This window comes from Lipotes vexillifer, unplaced genomic scaffold (genome assembly GCF_000442215.2).
Source record: "Lipotes vexillifer unplaced genomic scaffold, Lipotes_vexillifer_v1.1 scaffold699, whole genome shotgun sequence".
In the NCBI taxonomy this organism is placed as follows: domain Eukaryota; kingdom Metazoa; phylum Chordata; class Mammalia; order Artiodactyla; family Lipotidae; genus Lipotes; species Lipotes vexillifer.
The window spans coordinates 598,569-605,723 of NW_006788818.1; positions in this window are offsets into that span (position 1 = coordinate 598,569).

Genomic DNA, 7,155 nt, shown 5'->3' on the forward strand with positions numbered 1-7,155 from the left:
CGTTTATATTCTCATCATCATGTCTTCCTTTATGTCATTTCTGGGCACTGAGCACATAGTGCTGGGTGTTGGGGGGAGTGACAGGAGAGGGTCAGGACTCTCTAGCAGGGGCTAGAATAGCAGGCTGTGTGGTTCTGGTGGCGGGCAGCTTGGAAATTCAAAATGGGGGCCAGAGAGAGGCTGGTGAGGTGCCTTCCTGATGGAGCGGAGCGCTAGGCCTGGGGGTCGCTCCGGTTCTGGCTCCACGAGCACCACCTTCATGAGCCCCACCTGTGCGCAGCTCTTCCCAGGCACAGATCTCAGTGCGAGGCCAGTGTAAGCATAACAGGTAATACAGCATGCGGGGCCCTTCATTGTTCTAGGCACTTTACATGGGGTGACATTTCATCTTCACAGCGTGACTGTGAAGTGGGCATTATTACCCCTGTTTTACAGATGAGGAAACTGAGGCTCAGAGAAGGGAATGACTTGCCCAAGGCTACACGGCTTGTCCATGGCTGGGCCAGCTAGAATGCTGTGTTGGGTCTGTCGAGTGCACTTCCTCGGCTTTCCTCCTCCTGGCTCCCAAGAGGACACTCTGTGATTACACTGGTGGTGCTAGAGAGACCCTTGTGTCTGGCTGACAGGTGTGAACTGAGCATCCTCCTGCCAGGCTCTGTGCCTCATCACCTTGGCAGCAGGGGCACAGGCCAGCCATCCAAGAACTTGCTGTGACTTTGGCAGTTCGCTCTCCCTTCCAGTTTCTCCCTGCCTTGGAAAACCTGCTTGTTCTGTGATTTTTTTTTGACTGCCTGCCATGTCTTTGCTGTGTGACTTTGGGAAAGTCACTTCACTCTTTGAGCCCATTTCCTCCATCGTGGATGACAACGCTTATCTGGTAAGAAGTTGTGAAGATTTACAAAGAGGCTATGAGTGAAGGACCTGTCTGTTTGGGTCACACAAGTGTTCTCGGCAACTGACACTGCAACTGGCACAGGGCAATTATTCTATGGAGTGGATGAAGGAGTGTCAGGCAGAGGAACCTGGTTTGGTAACACTATGCCTGGGTGCATAGTAAGTGCTCAACAAATGGAGCTTTTTAATGTCATCTAACGTGACACCTTATACATGCTCCGACCCCCGTCTCTTAAGTGCTGTAGGTGGGTCAGGAGCAAAGAACTTTACTTTTTAACCATCTCCTTGAGTTTCAGAAGCAAGGACAGCATGCATCGGAGAAGCAAATTTCAAGAGGATGTCTTCTCTCCAAGTACCCTATACATAGCTGTCACCTTTTGTCCTCACCGGGGCTGCCTGCCCAGGGACCCGAGATTGGGGCACAGCCTGGGAGGGAAGAAAGGTCCCCGGATGGCACTGGCCTGGGCCTTTTGGCTTGCATGTTTGAGTCATGGGGATGGTCACTTGGTGGGTATTGGTGCAGGTGACATCCATCTGATGGGGCTCATCTTCTAGAATCTCCTCTTGGAATGAGTCCCAAGCCAGGAGACAGGGCATGTGGGTTTGACTTTCCATCCTCCACTTGCTGACTGTGTGCCCCTGGGCAGGGCTCTGTCCCTCTCTGGGCCTCTGTACAATGGAGGGGCAGAGGCAGGAATTGATGGGTTCTGAGTGTGCTGCCATCCTGGGAGAGAAAGAGACATTTCCCTCATGTTCCTTGATCCCAGAAGCAGACATCTATTGGTAAAATCCCCTGGGCATTTGCCCAGAGACTGGGAAAAACCAGAGACCCCCTGGGGGTCTGGTGTTTGTAATTGGAGCTGCCCCCCTTTGGGGGTGACAGAGGCAGGCATGTCAAAATGAACTTGACTCAAACACCTGGCTTTTGCCTCTCCCAGGTCCCATTTTGGGACCAAGGACCCAACCTTCTGTTTTCCCAATAAAGTGAGCCCTATTCTCAGTGTCCAGATCTCTGGCTGTTTCTTTTCTTTCTTTTTTTTTTTTTGCAGTACGCGGGCCTCTCACTGTTGTGGCCTTTCCCGCCGCGGAGCAAAGGCTCTGGACGCACAGGCTCAGCGGCTCCGCGGCATGTGGGATCCTCCTGGACCGGGGCACGAACCCGCGTCCCCTGCATCGGCAGGCGGACTCCCAACCACTGCGCCACCAGGGAAGCCCTCTGGCTGTTTCTTTTGCTCACCCTCTGTGGTCCGCTCATGAGGGGGGCCCAGTCTGGGGGGTGACATAGATCTGCCCACTCACACTGAGTGGAGAGGGTAGCCCTACCCTCAGGACCTGTCTCAGAGGGAGATGCTACATTGTCCTTAAGAACCTCACCTGATGGGAGAGATAGACACACCAGGCAGCTGTCACCACTTCCTAGAGCGTCTCCCACCCCCACCCCTCCAGACTGGCTCCTCCTTCTTTGCTGTGGCCCCACCCCCTAATCTAAGGCCCTTGTCCTCCAGAGCCCTGCCCACATGCCTCTTGGGGCTCCCACTAACCTTCCTCCCCGCTTCCACCCTCCTCCCACCTGCCCTACCGTGACCCTGCCTTTGGTCATAGAAGCCCCAAGTCTCCTCGCCCTGATGGTTGGTTACTCAGTAACTCTGTAACGGGAACTTCCTGCCCAGGATGTGCCTCCCCACCATGTGTGACTGGGTCCTTAAGAGAGCACCAGGGCACAGAGCCCCTCTTCCCCTCTGGGGCAACCTCCCTTTCGAGCCCCAGGCCTGGGCTGCCCACCTGGGCCCTGCTGTGTCAAGGTGAAAAGCTCCAACTCAGGTGGGTGCCCTGACCCAGACTGGGATCTCACCCCACCCCCAGCTGCAGACTGTGTGAGCAGCAGTGGAGGCAGGGCTACCGGGCTGGGGGGTGGGGTAGGGAGGGGCCTTGACTGCTTGGCCTCACTCTACTCAGGGAGTGGCTGAAGTCCAGACCTCCCAGAGGCTCCGCAGCTCTGCCCAGAGCCAACTCCCACTGAGACTGTGAAGAACAGCTCTGAAGGTGAGGCGGGGAGGGGAGTGGGGAGAGGGAAGCACGTGCCAGAGCATTAGGCGTTTGTGTGAGTATGTGCCCCGTTGAGATTTTTAAATTCACCTCTGGAGTTGCCCTGAGGAAAAGCACATCTGCAGGACCACTCTGGGCATCCCCTGCATCGGCAGGCGGACTCCCAACCACTGCGCCACCAGGGAAGCCCTCTGGCTGTTTCTTTTGCTCACCCTCTGTGGTCCGCTCATGAGGGGGGCCCAGTCTGGGGGGTGACATAGATCTGCCCACTCACACTGAGTGGAGAGGGTAGCCCTACCCTCAGGACCTGTCTCAGAGGGAGATGCTACATTGTCCTTAAGAACCTCACCTGATGGGAGAGATAGACACACCAGGCAGCTGTCACCACTTCCTAGAGCGTCTCCCACCCCCACCCCTCCAGACTGGCTCCTCCTTCTTTGCTGTGGCCCCACCCCCTAATCTAAGGCCCTTGTCCTCCAGAGCCCTGCCCACATGCCTCTTGGGGCTCCCACTAACCTTCCTCCCCGCTTCCACCCTCCTCCCACCTGCCCTACCGTGACCCTGCCTTTGGTCATAGAAGCCCCAAGTCTCCTCGCCCTGATGGTTGGTTACTCAGTAACTCTGTAACGGGAACTTCCTGCCCAGGATGTGCCTCCCCACCATGTGTGACTGGGTCCTTAAGAGAGCACCAGGGCACAGAGCCCCTCTTCCCCTCTGGGGCAACCTCCCTTTCGAGCCCCAGGCCTGGGCTGCCCACCTGGGCCCTGCTGTGTCAAGGTGAAAAGCTCCAACTCAGGTGGGTGCCCTGACCCAGACTGGGATCTCACCCCACCCCCAGCTGCAGACTGTGTGAGCAGCAGTGGAGGCAGGGCTACCGGGCTGGGGGGTGGGGTAGGGAGGGGCCTTGACTGCTTGGCCTCACTCTACTCAGGGAGTGGCTGAAGTCCAGACCTCCCAGAGGCTCCGCAGCTCTGCCCAGAGCCAACTCCCACTGAGACTGTGAAGAACAGCTCTGAAGGTGAGGCGGGGAGGGGAGTGGGGAGAGGGAAGCACGTGCCAGAGCATTAGGCGTTTGTGTGAGTATGTGCCCCGTTGAGATTTTTAAATTCACCTCTGGAGTTGCCCTGAGGAAAAGCACATCTGCAGGACCACTCTGGGCATCACTTTCCTCTTTTGTAAAATAGGATAACAATTACTGTAACTAACTCGCCAGGATTCTCTTGAGGACCTAACAAGATAACAGCTGTGCATGTAACGAGGGCACCTTATTATTAATGGGGAAACACACTCTGCTTTTAACCTTCAGTAGCTTCCAGTTGCCTGAAAAATCCAGATGACCTCTTGTGCTCCTTCCCAATAGAGGATGCTAGGAGTCTAAGTTCAATCTTTCCTGCCTGCCACCTCAAAATCCCTTGGAGAGAGAGGGGGACCCTCTACCGGAAGGGGACTGCTGAGGCCCAGCCCAAGGGCAGGGGGTTCTCAGAGAAATGGGGCGGGAGGGGCAGACTTCTGTCAGGTGCCAGCTTTTTCACACTTCCAAGTCAGTGCCGCTTCCACTGCCTCCAGGAAGCCTTCTCTGACTGCACTGTGCTGACCCTTGACCCTGCCTGCGTATCCTGCAGCTGCTATCAGAGCACCCCCATGCTGAGCAAGACCTGCCCTCTCTCAGCAAGCTGCTGGGCCCTACAGCTCATCCAGACATAGGGGAACCCAGCTGCTTCCTAAGGGGTTGGGAAGAGAGGGAAGGAAAGACTGGTGGAAGGGAACACAGGGGTTTTTTTCTTCAGTGATGTTTATGGTCATTATAAAATGCTCATTATAGAAACTGAGAATAAGCTTGAAAAGAAGGGGCAAAACGTCATCCATAGTTCTCCATTCTATTAACATTTGGATGTACTCCCTTACCCAGGGGAACCCCCAGGGGGTTCACAGTGATTCCAGAACCCTCTGAAATGGGGTATGCACTCTGTGTCAAGTACGTGTTTTGCCACGGGATTCATTGGGTGCCCAGGGCTCCAGGACCCAAAAGGTTAAGAGGCTGCTCTGCGGGTTCAGGGGGAGTCCATACACACCACACAGCCACATGCAAATAGACCTACACTGACCCGGAGGCAACACGTACACATACCTGACTGGGTGCACAAACCTCCTCCCACCACACTCCTTCACACTGCTGGGTACGTTCTGTTCTCTCACCCAGACTCACTCCTGGCATCTGTACACATATTGTTGACATACACATGCACACGCACTTCTTCGTACACACACCTCCCACCAGGACACACACTTATTCACACTAATGTGTTCACTGTATGAATGTAGCCTGGTCCGGGAGAAATTTAGGAGAGGCTGCAGGAGGACAAGCTCATTTCACAGACGCTGCTGCCATCTACTGGCCATGCCTAGCATTAGCACCCTTATTTGGTTCCTAGTCCTTTCTCCTGTTTGGCTGTCCACAGCTCATCCACTGGCCCAGACTTCTCCTCATCCCTGGAAATTGTGGACTGGAACTGGTTTCTGAAAAAGGGTCTTAAACGAGGGCGGCATTCTGTTGGGAGATACTGGGTGAGCATGGAGAACTATGACTGACCACCCTTTATGTGTCAGGCACTGCTGTCCTTTAAAGCTATTACCACCTTTAGTCTTTAAGTCTATGGGCCTTATGCAGTGCCTGGCACATGAAAAGTCATAATAAATATTTCAATTGAATAATTTAAAACCTTGAAAGTGAGTTAAAAATATTTTTTAATTAATTAATTTATTATTTTTGGCTGCATTGGGTCACGCAGGCTTGCGTTGCTGCACGCAGGCTTTCTCTAGTTGCAGCGAGTGGGGGCTACTCTTTGTTGCAGTATGTGGGCTTCTCATTGCGGTGGCTTCTCTTGTTACAGAGCACGGGCTCTAGACGCATGAGCTTCAGTAGTGACACGTGGGCTCAGTAGTTGTGGCTCACGGGCTCTGGAGCACAGGCTCAGTAGTTGTGGCACATGGGCTTAGTTGCTCTTCTGCATGTGGGATCTTCCTGGACCAGGGCTCGAACCTGTGTCCCCTGCATTGGCAGGCAGATTCTTAACCACTGCACCACCAGGGAAGTCCGAAAGTGAGTATTTTTAACAAATGAGGAGCTGGAGGCTCAGAGAGGGGAAGTGACTTGCCAAACTCACACAGCAGCTTCCTCTGATAGTCAGGATGTTGCTCCGGAGAGAAAGAGAAGGAAGACACAGCAAAGTTGAAATTATTTACTAAGAACTGTAGGGGGCTTCCCTGGTGGCGCAGTGGTTAAGAATCCGCCTGCCAATGCAGCGGAGCAACTAAGCCTGTGCGCCACAACTACTGAGCCTGCACTCTAGAGCCCGTGAGCCACAACTACTGAAGACTGCGCGCCTAAAGCCTGTGCTCCACAACGAGAAGCCACCGCAGTGAGAAGCTGCGCACCACAAGGAAGAGTAGCCCCCGCTCGCCGCAACTAGAGAAAGCCCGTGCGCAGCAACGAAGACCAAATGCAGCCAAAAATAAATATATAAATAAATTTATATTAACAAAAAGAACTGTAGGAAACCCAGCCCAGATCCCCACCCCCAGAGGACCAGGAGAAGCACCCAGAGGTGGATGAGGTCAACCTGGAGGGATGATTTCCCCACCCAAGAAGGTTCCCCTACCCTGAGCTGCTGCCTCAAATTCATTCATTCAACTAATATTTATTGTGCACAGTGTGGCAGGATCTGTGCTCAGACTGAGGATAAGCAGTGAATAAACAGATGAAAGTCCAGTCTTTCCCCTTGTACAGTGTGGGGCTCCAAAAGGGCCCCTTCCTTGCTATTCCACTCCCATGGGCCCCTGGGACCCCTTTGAGCTTCTCTTCACCATCCTGGCTGTACTGAGTGGATGGAGAATCCAGAATGAGAGCAGAAGGAGATGTGGGTCAGGGGTGGGAAGGGGTGGTTCAGCCTGGATGGTCCAGTACTGAGATTGAGCAAAGACAGCCTGACACCTTGAGTCAGGCAGACCTAGTGTTACTGGTCCAGGTTCGTCTGCCTGACACATGGCAAGCCAGACACTGAGATGCCGAAGTTTGCAGCAGAGAAAGGGTTTATACACGAGGCAGCCAAGTGAGGAGACAAGAGAACAAATCTCATATCTGCCTCCCCAAAGGCAAGGGGTGGGGGATAAAGAAGCAGGGTCTTACGTGTGTGGAAAGGTGGTTGGCGGTAGGGA